The sequence below is a fragment of the Acanthopagrus latus genome, chromosome 12 (genome assembly GCF_904848185.1).
Source record: "Acanthopagrus latus isolate v.2019 chromosome 12, fAcaLat1.1, whole genome shotgun sequence".
Lineage (NCBI taxonomy): Eukaryota > Metazoa > Chordata > Actinopteri > Spariformes > Sparidae > Acanthopagrus > Acanthopagrus latus.
Genome location: NC_051050.1, coordinates 22,088,661 through 22,098,826, shown reverse-complemented (window position 1 = coordinate 22,098,826; position 10,166 = coordinate 22,088,661). Strand labels below are relative to the sequence as shown.

At 43.7% G+C, this 10,166-nt stretch overlaps 1 long non-coding RNA gene across 1 annotated transcript; it reads right to left on the bottom strand.

Annotated features, from left to right (window-relative positions):
• Positions 1-550: 550 nt before the first annotated feature.
• Positions 551-2,118, bottom strand: LOC119030161. The gene is made up of 2 exons (XR_005078193.1): positions 1,905-2,118; positions 551-1,534 (listed from the first exon to the last, which is right to left on the bottom strand). It is a non-coding gene; the product is annotated as an uncharacterized LOC119030161 (long non-coding RNA).
• Positions 2,119-10,166: the final 8,048 nt, after the last annotated feature.

Genomic DNA, 10,166 nt, shown 5'->3' with positions numbered 1-10,166 from the left:
AGGAAGGGAAAATAGTACTGTAGATCACTGATTCCAGGTGCTGGGATGAAAGAAGGGAAAATACGGAGCTAAAAAAAAAAAAAAAGAATCTACCCACGGTCTGGTGCCCATGAAAATCTAAACCCATCGCTCTTCTGGAATTAAATTTGCGGCATAGCATTCGTGGAAAGTGGGAGCTAATCGAGAAGCAGCCAAACGTTCGAGCACATCCCAGTCAGCTCATTTCCTGTGCGAGTCCTCCTGTGAGTTGTCTCGGTTTTCACACATCAATCTGCAGATCTTCTCGCTCACTCGTGCTCATCGTTCGACTGTTACATAAAATGATTTTGAAATTTTAAAAAAAAGGGGGGGAAAAAAAAAAAAATCAAATCTCCAAAATAATTGCACAGTTTGAATGTGATGCTTCTGTACAGCTGAATCCTTGGATATTGTATTCTGAGGAACTATGTGGCACTGATTTCCACTTAATGTCAAAGAAAAGTCAATCTGTAGAAGAGGATACAAAACATACTTAAAACTTAAAACGTACGTAAAACAGTTGATTTTTTTATTCACCAGCACATGAATGTATGTATGGGAGAGTTACTGATTTGGCTAGATTAGGGGGGTTCCCAACACGGACCAGGTACGAACCTTCATTTTTCTGATGGACCATGTTGGAGCACTTGCATTCCCGTGACCATGCAACTGTTTTTTTTGTTTGTTTTGTAGCTTTTGTCACATTTTAGATTGATTTTGGCTTTTATCTTTACTGTCTGTGGACCTTCCCCCCCCCACAGTTCCGCTACAAAAAACCAAAAGAGAACAACAACAACAACAACAACAACAACAACAAACAAACAAAAAAAACAAGTTGCCTTTGACCCTCGCATGACATAACAGATATAAAAGTATTCATTGTCATATCTAGACATTTACAGATATGGGATCAGTTTCTAGAACATTTTATTGTTTAATGGAAACAACTTCCCTTCTAATATGTAATAAATCAGTTGGCATTTCCAGGAAAATAAATAAGACATAATTACATCAGCCCCTCTAGTTCCTGTTGGGCTTTCTCGGCCCAAGACCCGGTACCACGGCTTGGTGGTTGGGAACCTCTCGGCTTGATAATCTGATTCCTTTTAAGCACTGCAGCTTGTGAGTTTTCAGTCTTTACACCTGTGAGTATGTGTGCATCATCTTCAGTGGCACCAAACTGTACCTAAAGGACACTTGGTGTTTTCTTAATGTCACAACATTCCTCTGCTGTACAACATTTGTATGTGACTGCCTGAAGAAGCAAACAAAACAAGTACGGGGGGGGATCCTTGCTGCTCCCTTGTTCAGAAGGCCCATTAATCCAATTGGACTGAAAGGCCATTTGTCCGACAGCCTGTTATCCCCAAAACAAAAGTCGACTGCTGAGAAGGCCAAAAATACTGTTTCTCACTGGGTTTCTTTTTCTGCTCCTCATATCATGTGTCAAGTTGGGTTAGGGTATGTTTTCTGGTGTAACGGCAAGATTCAGCACCATGGACAGGGCAGGCAGTCACTGAAGAAAAGAAAAGGCAAATGCACTCTTGTTCCAATGGGACATTTTTTTTGACTTTGCTGGGGTTTGAGACAGAATAGTGGGTAAATGTGTGCTTCACCGATCCAATCACTGACACATGTGGCGGTACTGGAAGGATGATACCACAAAAACAGCCCCAAGCCACAAAAATATGAACAAGAAATGCATATATTTGGGGGAAATGCCAGTGTTGTAATACTTCAAAAATGGTGAGAAAATGCATATTAAGGAGAGAAACAAAACTGAAATACACTTCTTTGACCACTTCTCAACTCCACAATGAAATGAAATAGGAGAAACTGAAGGTATATAGACAGGCTTCAATATAAGACCAACAACAGAAGCAAACCTGCAGGCGCCAGGCTATTCAACACTCCAATGAGCACTGCCCTGCTGCAGGTGACCTAGTAGAATGGTGACTTTTGATGCTCAGAACTCCCCTCAACTAAAAATAACAAGGGGAGAAAATCTCAACAGGGCCTGAACAGAGCAGAGTTCCTGGCTGACAGTCTGTGTGGATGAGGGCTGCAGAGTGCCAAGGACAGAATCAGAATGAGGATCAGTCCGACGTGGGTGCTGTCTCCCCCCCCCCCCAACCTCTCTTAGGCCCTCACAAAATTGCATCGTCACACCCTGATTGGCTGGGAGGGGAATGCCCCAAGCTGCTGTCACTTATTAATTAGGGAGCCGGTCTCCACACAGGTGATCTGAATCCACTGCAATCAATCCGGAGGGAGTCTCAAGTTCTCACCCCACTCTAAACCCTGTTCTTCTTCCTCCCACCATTACAGATGTCTGTGTGTACTTCTGTCTCAGAAATGTTCCTTCTGCTCCGTGAAAGGGAACCACAGGGTAACGATGAAGCCTTGCCTTCTTCAAGATCTGCTCCCCACCCCGAGTCTCAGTTCCACTCAACCGCCTTTCAAAACCCCCTCAAACACGACCCTCATCCTCTTTATCTCAAATCTTAAAGCCATTCCAAACAAAAGTGCTCCAGTAAAAGTAAAAAAGAAAACTTTTCATCTGTAAAGTGGTCTCTTAACTTTCTTCAGTTAACCTTGGGTTCTATTAACCATGACTGTGACTGCCCCACGATTTGAAACAAGTAATTCTTGCAAACCTCAACCGCAGCTGTGCGAGATCAGAAAATTGTTTTATTTTTGCAGCGAAGCTCTGTTACGGCTTTGAAAGGCATATTTTGAAATATGACTCTATCCTGCTGACACAGGCGAGAGATCTGAAAAGTCTTCTATGTGGCGTTCTGAAGGACAGTTGTAAACAAAGCATCTTTTATTTTATCTGAAGGACTTGTTGTCCTACCTGATGTGAACGTGGCACAAATGACTTAGTCCAGTGCGAAGGAGGTGGTGTTGGTGTGCTCGTCGTCAACCTTGTTTTCAAGACCACTTTCTGAATTTCTTGCCTCAGAATTGTCTGTATCTTTTCTTGGCTGAATCGTGAATCATCTGTTTCAAACTTAATGATGAACTCTATTGGCCAGAAAAACACAGAAAACCTGATGCTTGCTCAGATAAACTTTTGTTGTGTTGATGGTAAAACATGAAAAAGTAGTGTTGAATTAAGACTGTTATTTCAACTGCTTTGTGTTCTCTTCTCTGTATGTATTTGATCATCGAAAACAAAGTCGAATTGATCTCTGCAACGCTTTTCCATTATTTGATTGAGACGTGATCCGCTTGGTAATAAAATAACTGAGTGGAGAGGAAAATTAGTCAACTGCGGGTGTTTTTAAATGGATGTGGATCCTTCAGATGAATCTTAGGAGCACTTGCTTCGGTCTTGATACACTCTGGGCTTGGTCATGACTTGGTCTCAGTTTAACCTTAACCTGGGAGGATTGTGCACAGACACACTAGTAATTAGCCGCTGATGCGACACACCTTGGAGGTGGCAGGAGAGCCACCATGGAGATTTGCTGTTCAGGACTGTGACAAGTTGGAACTGTGCCACCAACTGTCTTTATCTAAAGATGAACGGGCTGGGCAAAGACAAGAAGACGCCTACGAGCCAATGGCCAGAGTTAGTGTTGCATGGGTGATATGGTCTTGTTCCCCCCCTGAGGCTAGGAAAAGAGAATGCAATGCACTCACCCAGGAGAAACATGGAGGACATCAAGTCAAACAAGTAGCAAGTTTAATGGTAGCTTGAGGTGCATGTCTGTCCTTTTTTTTTTTTATTAAAAAGATCCAACTTGTTTGCCGCGGCACTGCAGTTGGTGGCACTAACTGTTTCGCTTCACTTAACACTGTCGCTTTCAAAGAAGAACAGAAAGACAGAGGGGTTTCAACCTTGAGTTTTTTTTTCTGAACAAAAAAAATAAATAATTGATTCTCTGTGCTACCCAGCTAATTAAAAGCATCCCACCACCCTGTTGCTGTCCTTCCCCTGCTTTTCATACAGGGGAGGTCGAGAGCGGTGGCAGCGAGCAGCGGGGGGTGTCCCTTAACTCGCCTTAATTAAACAAGGATAAAAGTGCACCAACAGAGCGGGAGGGTGGGAGAGGGAGGTAAAAAAGCAGCTCATGTCTTCATTTGAGGGTGAATGGAAAGAAAGGGTCTGTTTTTGTTGTGTTTTCTTCGAGCTGCGTAAGGTTCCTGACAAAAAGTACAATGTCGTTACGGAGTCGACATATTGGATGTAATTGGAGGCCCCTGTGTGACGTAGCGTTTGTTTAGCTGGTGGCGTCTGCGTCGCTTCATCCCATAAAGACCATAAGCAATCAGATGGCGAGGGAGCTGGAAATCCTCCCCACATAATCTCAAGCCAAGAACCACAAGCTGAAAATCATTTCAGACCAATGGGACGTTTGGGATTAACTAAACACAAAGGACTGTTTTCTCTTCTCCTGTCTTCCAGCCATATTCTGGCTTTGTACGAGCCAGCCATGGAGGAGCCGACTGCCAGATCAGTCGGCGCAGGCCAACGGAGCCACAACTCAGTCGCTCGCCCCAGTGAATTGTGGGGCAACACGAGTCCCTCCTGGTGATTTCTGGGATTTCTGCCTGACAAAAGACGGGCTCCCAGTGGGTCACAGGGTGGCGTTAACGGCTCCACGGCAGCAATAAAGAGACGCTCCGTCTTTTACAGTCGGCTACATCTGCAGTAATATTGCACATTTACATCTGCCGACACTCTGCCGTAAACGTTTATATTCTGTTTACCGTTTTAACAACTTATCACTTGTGTTACTTACTTCATCCTGAGCTTGTCACCTTAATGCATCTCCTCTTATGATGCAGCGGTGTTTACAAACGCTCACAGAAGCAACAGAGTCAAGGTTAATTCACAGGACGGTTTTTATAGAAATGGCCTTTCGCTTCCGTTTGGCTGCTTTAATCGTTATCGCCACTGGACAGCTCAGAAATGACTATTAAACTGCGCTCAGTCGTTCAGGAAATTAATTAAAGGCAAAGCCTCGTCTCTGAGGGAGTGTACCTGGCACTCAGAAGACCAGCACGCCGGAGCTGCTGTTCAACAATACAAAGGAACAGCTTTGCCGTGTGTAGCGCTCACTCAAATGCGGCTGCGAGCCCATTCATTTGTTGTAAGTCACACGCCGAATTACGCAGGCTTTTCTGTAATGGACTCAGATGAAATGCCAGCGCAGACAATCGGGTTTAAGATAAAAAGTTTAAAAAAAAATCTCCTTCAGCATTTCTCAAAAAGCAAACAAGCATCAGCCAGGGAATCAGTCCAAACAGATCCAGGTAAGGGTTCAGGCACAGAGTCATTAATCTGTGGAACAAGCAAAGGTCAGGGAGGTAGAAAACAAACGCTGGAAGAAAAGCACAAACAAAGGCGATCCAGCCGCGTGAGAGTGGAGATGGGTGGTAGATTATATATACTGCTGGGCTGATTAAAAGAATGCAAAGCAGGTGAGTATGTGGGCGAGAGAGAGAGAGAGAGAGAGAGAGAGAGAGAGAGAGAGAGCGGCTGAATCTCAAAAGACAAGGAGAGTTTTGGCCCTGACCGCATATACGGAGGTATTTGTTATAACAAGTCTTTTTCTATGCATTTTGACCTTTTGTACACAAGTCAACAGCGATTCCAGTCACTGAAATCAGTTGCAACTTTGGAAAACTACTTCGAGGGTGAAGATAAAAAAATAGACCCACATGAAAAGTGTCACTCGGTTAAAACATGTCAAAGGCTGAAAATCACCAGGTAACATATAACCTATTTACCTGATCCCTCCACAACTTCTCCAGTCTTTTGTTTCCTCTGTTCCATCTTGTTTCCGATGTGCTGCTGCTGGTTTCAGAATCAGAATGAGCAAATATCTACAAAAATCAATAAAGCTGATGAGGCAAAACATTAAATATATCGTCTGTGTACCATTTTTAATCGAGCGTCTGCTTTATTTATGATTGTTGCGTCTGCAGCAGGTCGTATCATCATTTGTGTGATCTAGTTTCGAGACTAATGAACGATGACTGTGCAGACGCCTCTATTTTTTATCACCTCTCAATAGAGCAAATTACACATCTTCATCACCGACTGCATTAATTACAGACCAAGTTTGGAGGCCAAACTTCAAATCCTAAAAAGTGAACTGTTCAGCAGCCTGTTCCAACACTTTACCGTGAACGCTTGTCATCCCTTTTTTTGCAAATGAGCCACGTTGACACCGAGTGTCGCGGGCTGACATGACATAAGGAAACATCCTAACAGGATAACAAAATGTTTTTCGTGAAGCTGCTAAAAGGGAGATAACAACGCTGTTGTTGTTTCCAGCAGCGTGGTACATCTTTTCCTGGTTCATGAAAGAAAAGAGAGCAGAAAAAGAAAACATTTCCTGAATAATGGGACACACTCAGGGTGCAAAATAACTTTCTGATAGAATTTTGCAATCTGCTTTACCGCTGAAATAGGATTTGGGTTAAACCAAAATGCAGAGAGGAGTCATTTAAGTGTAAACTAATAGGATGTATAGAAAAACAGCAATTTCATTCTGAAGGAGCGGAGGGCTGAGGTCGTTACACTTCCATTAAAAGTTGGTTGTTTTGCCGAGATGCACTGAAGAAAATGTTTCGCCAGGAACTAAATGTGACCGGACTTGCACACCGGACACTTTTATTGTGACAGTTCCTGTGGAAATGTCAACTTCTTCAACAAGAATTTATATCCGCAGCTCGCAGACTTTCCCAACCTTAAACATATGCGAGCAGATCCATCTTTCTGTCAGCGCCAGTGCCGTTTATTGTTGCATCTTACGCTCGTGTATGTTTCCCTTCACGAGTGAGAAACATTGAGGAGGAGACGGAGCTGCATCTGAATGGAGTTTTAGTTCAACTTCAAAATAAAAGGCTTGGCAATTTACATGCATTTACATTTAACTGCCTACAAGACAGATCACTGTTGTTCCGGAACAACCCGGCCCGAGTCTCCCCCTCTCTTTATTTACAAGCCAGAAACATATTTTTTCATAATGTAAAATTAAATTTACACCTGTTCTGCAGCAGGATGAAAGCATGCTGACTTGCTGAGCCCTCTGCTGCAGAAGTGCAGTGCACTCTGCTGTGGCTGGCAGAGGTCCGCCTGCAGCCCCGGGGCTAATGAAGCCTTTGCTTGCCTCCCCACATTTTGCACATCTTTCAATTTGGGGCGAGTGATCATTCCAACCGGTCTGATACCTCCGGCCAATCCTAATTCTCTTTTTCTTATTTGTATGCATATGTTCCTTTCCTAAGTGGTCTTCTATCTCCTGCTTTCTTGGATGAATAGAGGCTTAACAAATTTAGGCACTTCCTTGCAGCACGACGCCTTGTGTAACAAAGTCAGAGCTGGAAATGAAATCTTGAGCCGAAAAAAGGATTTATCACCTTCTGAAGGATGAACATGAGTGTTTATTGTGGGCTTCTACCTGACAATAAAAAAAAAAAAAAAAACACTCACCAGCATCTCTTGCTAAGAGAACACTTGAGGCTTTAATTAGAACGGTCCCGCTGCTGTGTGTTCACAGCACGAGACAAAGTGATGACATACGACTGAGAATAATAAATCGATACCAATGAAAAATGGTGTCAGTCTCACGTTAATAACACACTTTACATTGGTAAATAAGTGCTGGTGAACACGATCACGGTGATGATGAAACACTTTATTGAATTTATACCGAAGCCAAAGGGGGATGATCAAATGATGTTTTCCAGACGGCTGTGGGCCTCACTCAGCGTTTCAGAGACGATATTGAATGAAATAAAATTGAGAGAAATGACATTTGATGCTTTATTTTCTGGAGCATGGCCTTGACAGTCTAGTCACACTCCAGCGAGCTGACCGAGACTTCAGAGTTTTTTGTTTTTTTTTCTACCGTGTGCAGACGTCTTTAGTGGAAAACCCTCCATTTACTGTGTGAGGACGAGCCGTGGTTTGAGGTTTGGCAACACATGATAAACTCAGCGTTCCCTGTGCCCTCTGCAACCTTTTTATTACTGTTGCTTTGCTTGACAGCTTTCAGGTTTTCTCTCTGCGTTCATATGAGGTTCACAATTATAACAGTGGCAGATTTACCAATCAGAACTGTTGACCCAGGCCATGCAGTGGCTTCTGTGTCGCACTAAATATGGACATATAACTGCTGTTCAAAGCTTAGTTTTTTTCTACAATTTAAGTCCACTTACATGCAAGAGTGGGTCTGAGCTTCACCACAACCTCGGATTATGGGAGGCCATATCTCACAAACTGCTGTCTAAAAGCAATTTATGAAACTGATGGTTACAGACCGAGGCAGGCTGAAGCAGGTTTGTCACTTCGAGGTCCAAGTTGTTGATTGTGCCGACAGATTTTATCAGCTGCAGCTAACTAGAAAATGTGGCTAACATTAGCTCACTGAATTCCTCGAAACCCCTGCTGATGAGCTTAAATACTTGTTACTCCTGCTATCCCGCTAAATAACACTAACTACTATAGGCAGTGAGCTAGTTAGCTGAACATGCTAGTTATTATAGTTAACATTGCAGTAGGATAAACTGTTCAATCCATTCTTTAGACTGCATGTATTGTTTGGATTTGAAAACTTAAGAAACAGAGACACCATCTCCAAAGTCTTGAAGGGTTGACACTTGCATCACTTCTGTGATTGGTTGTTACATCCTCACTTGATTAGACAGAGTAGGCTTATGAGTTAACACTTAGAATCAGGCTTTAGAAGCTTTATTATGTCTTGTTTATTTGTTTTTGTGGTGGTATTCCAGGGGACTGTGACCTGTAGTTTCCCCAGTAAACACACCAACTTCTTCGGCTGATGCTGTAGTTTTAGCGGATAAATTCTGAGCTTTTATACTTAAAGTTTCTGGCACATTTGTGAGTGAAAAACCAACAGTATGTAATTTTCTGGAGAAAGACAGATCCTCAAGTCTGATCCCCTGTGTCTTTGTTTGTTTTTGACAACCCGGGGATGAGACTCAACAACATGTTCCCCCAGAAAGCTGCGTGTTTTTGCATTAAAGCTATGGGATGCATATGCCCAGCTCTGAGCTTGATAGAGGCTCCCAAATGCAGGCGGATGGATGACTTCGGAGGGTTTGCGGGAGCTGATGGCAAGTCAAGACGGCAGTTATGGATGATATACAGGGGGCTAAATAGAATGCCAAGCCAGAGAGGAGTTATAGACTTGCAGGCAGCTGCTCCAGACGCAGTAGCTGGATATAAGTCTGAGGTCAGACAGCATCTGATGCAAATGTAATATGCAAATCTACCCAGTCACTGAGGACTGGTCGCAGCAGTGTAATCGCTTAATATCCAAAGCTGTAAAACAGAAACAGCAGAGTTAAGAAAAAGGGTGTTGGAGTATAAAAAGGTAACCGTTGTAGTCAGACCTTTTGTAAGTTCTGTGTAAAAAAAAAAATAGTTTTCCTAAACCAGGTGTCCTTTAGCTTAAATAATTGGAGTACTTCTACAGCACTTTTACATCCTCTCTAATAAGCTATTCAGTTACTATAAATCATAAAAGTAGATGTCCTTTAAAGGGCAACAGGTCGCCTTATTAGCTGCCTGGGAATTGTACCGCTGAATAAGAATGAGGGGTACCATGACTAGCCTGTCAGAGAGGCCACTGAGGAGCATGGGGAGCGGCACGGCGGCGGCGGAGGCGGCGGTGGCGGTGGTGGTGGCGGTGGGCCGGTGGGGGGGCAGAACAGGGCACAGAGATGTAAATGGAGAAAAAGACTAGATGATGAGAGAAAGCGAGACGGCGGCTGTGTAGTGGTAATATGTGTGGGAAAAAAAGTAGGAAGGGGAGGGCGAGAGAACAGGTGAGAGAGGCGGGCGAGAAAGTGAGAGACAGTGTGTGGGACAGAGCGAGAGAGAGAGAGAGAGAGAGAGACATCCTGGAGTAAACGATTGGAGCTGTGCTCCCCTGTTGTATGCACCAGATGGTGTTCATTGATTATTCATTGCATGCGATGGATGTCACTGTCACCGCACACGGCTCTGCTCCATTCTGCTCTCTGCCTCAGTGCACCTGGGGGCAGAGATGGGGGTGGGGAGAGCTGCTCTATAGGGCTGCGTTAAGCAGTATGTGGATGTTCGTGGTTCGGAAAGTGCACACACACACACACACACACACACACACACACACACACAGGCA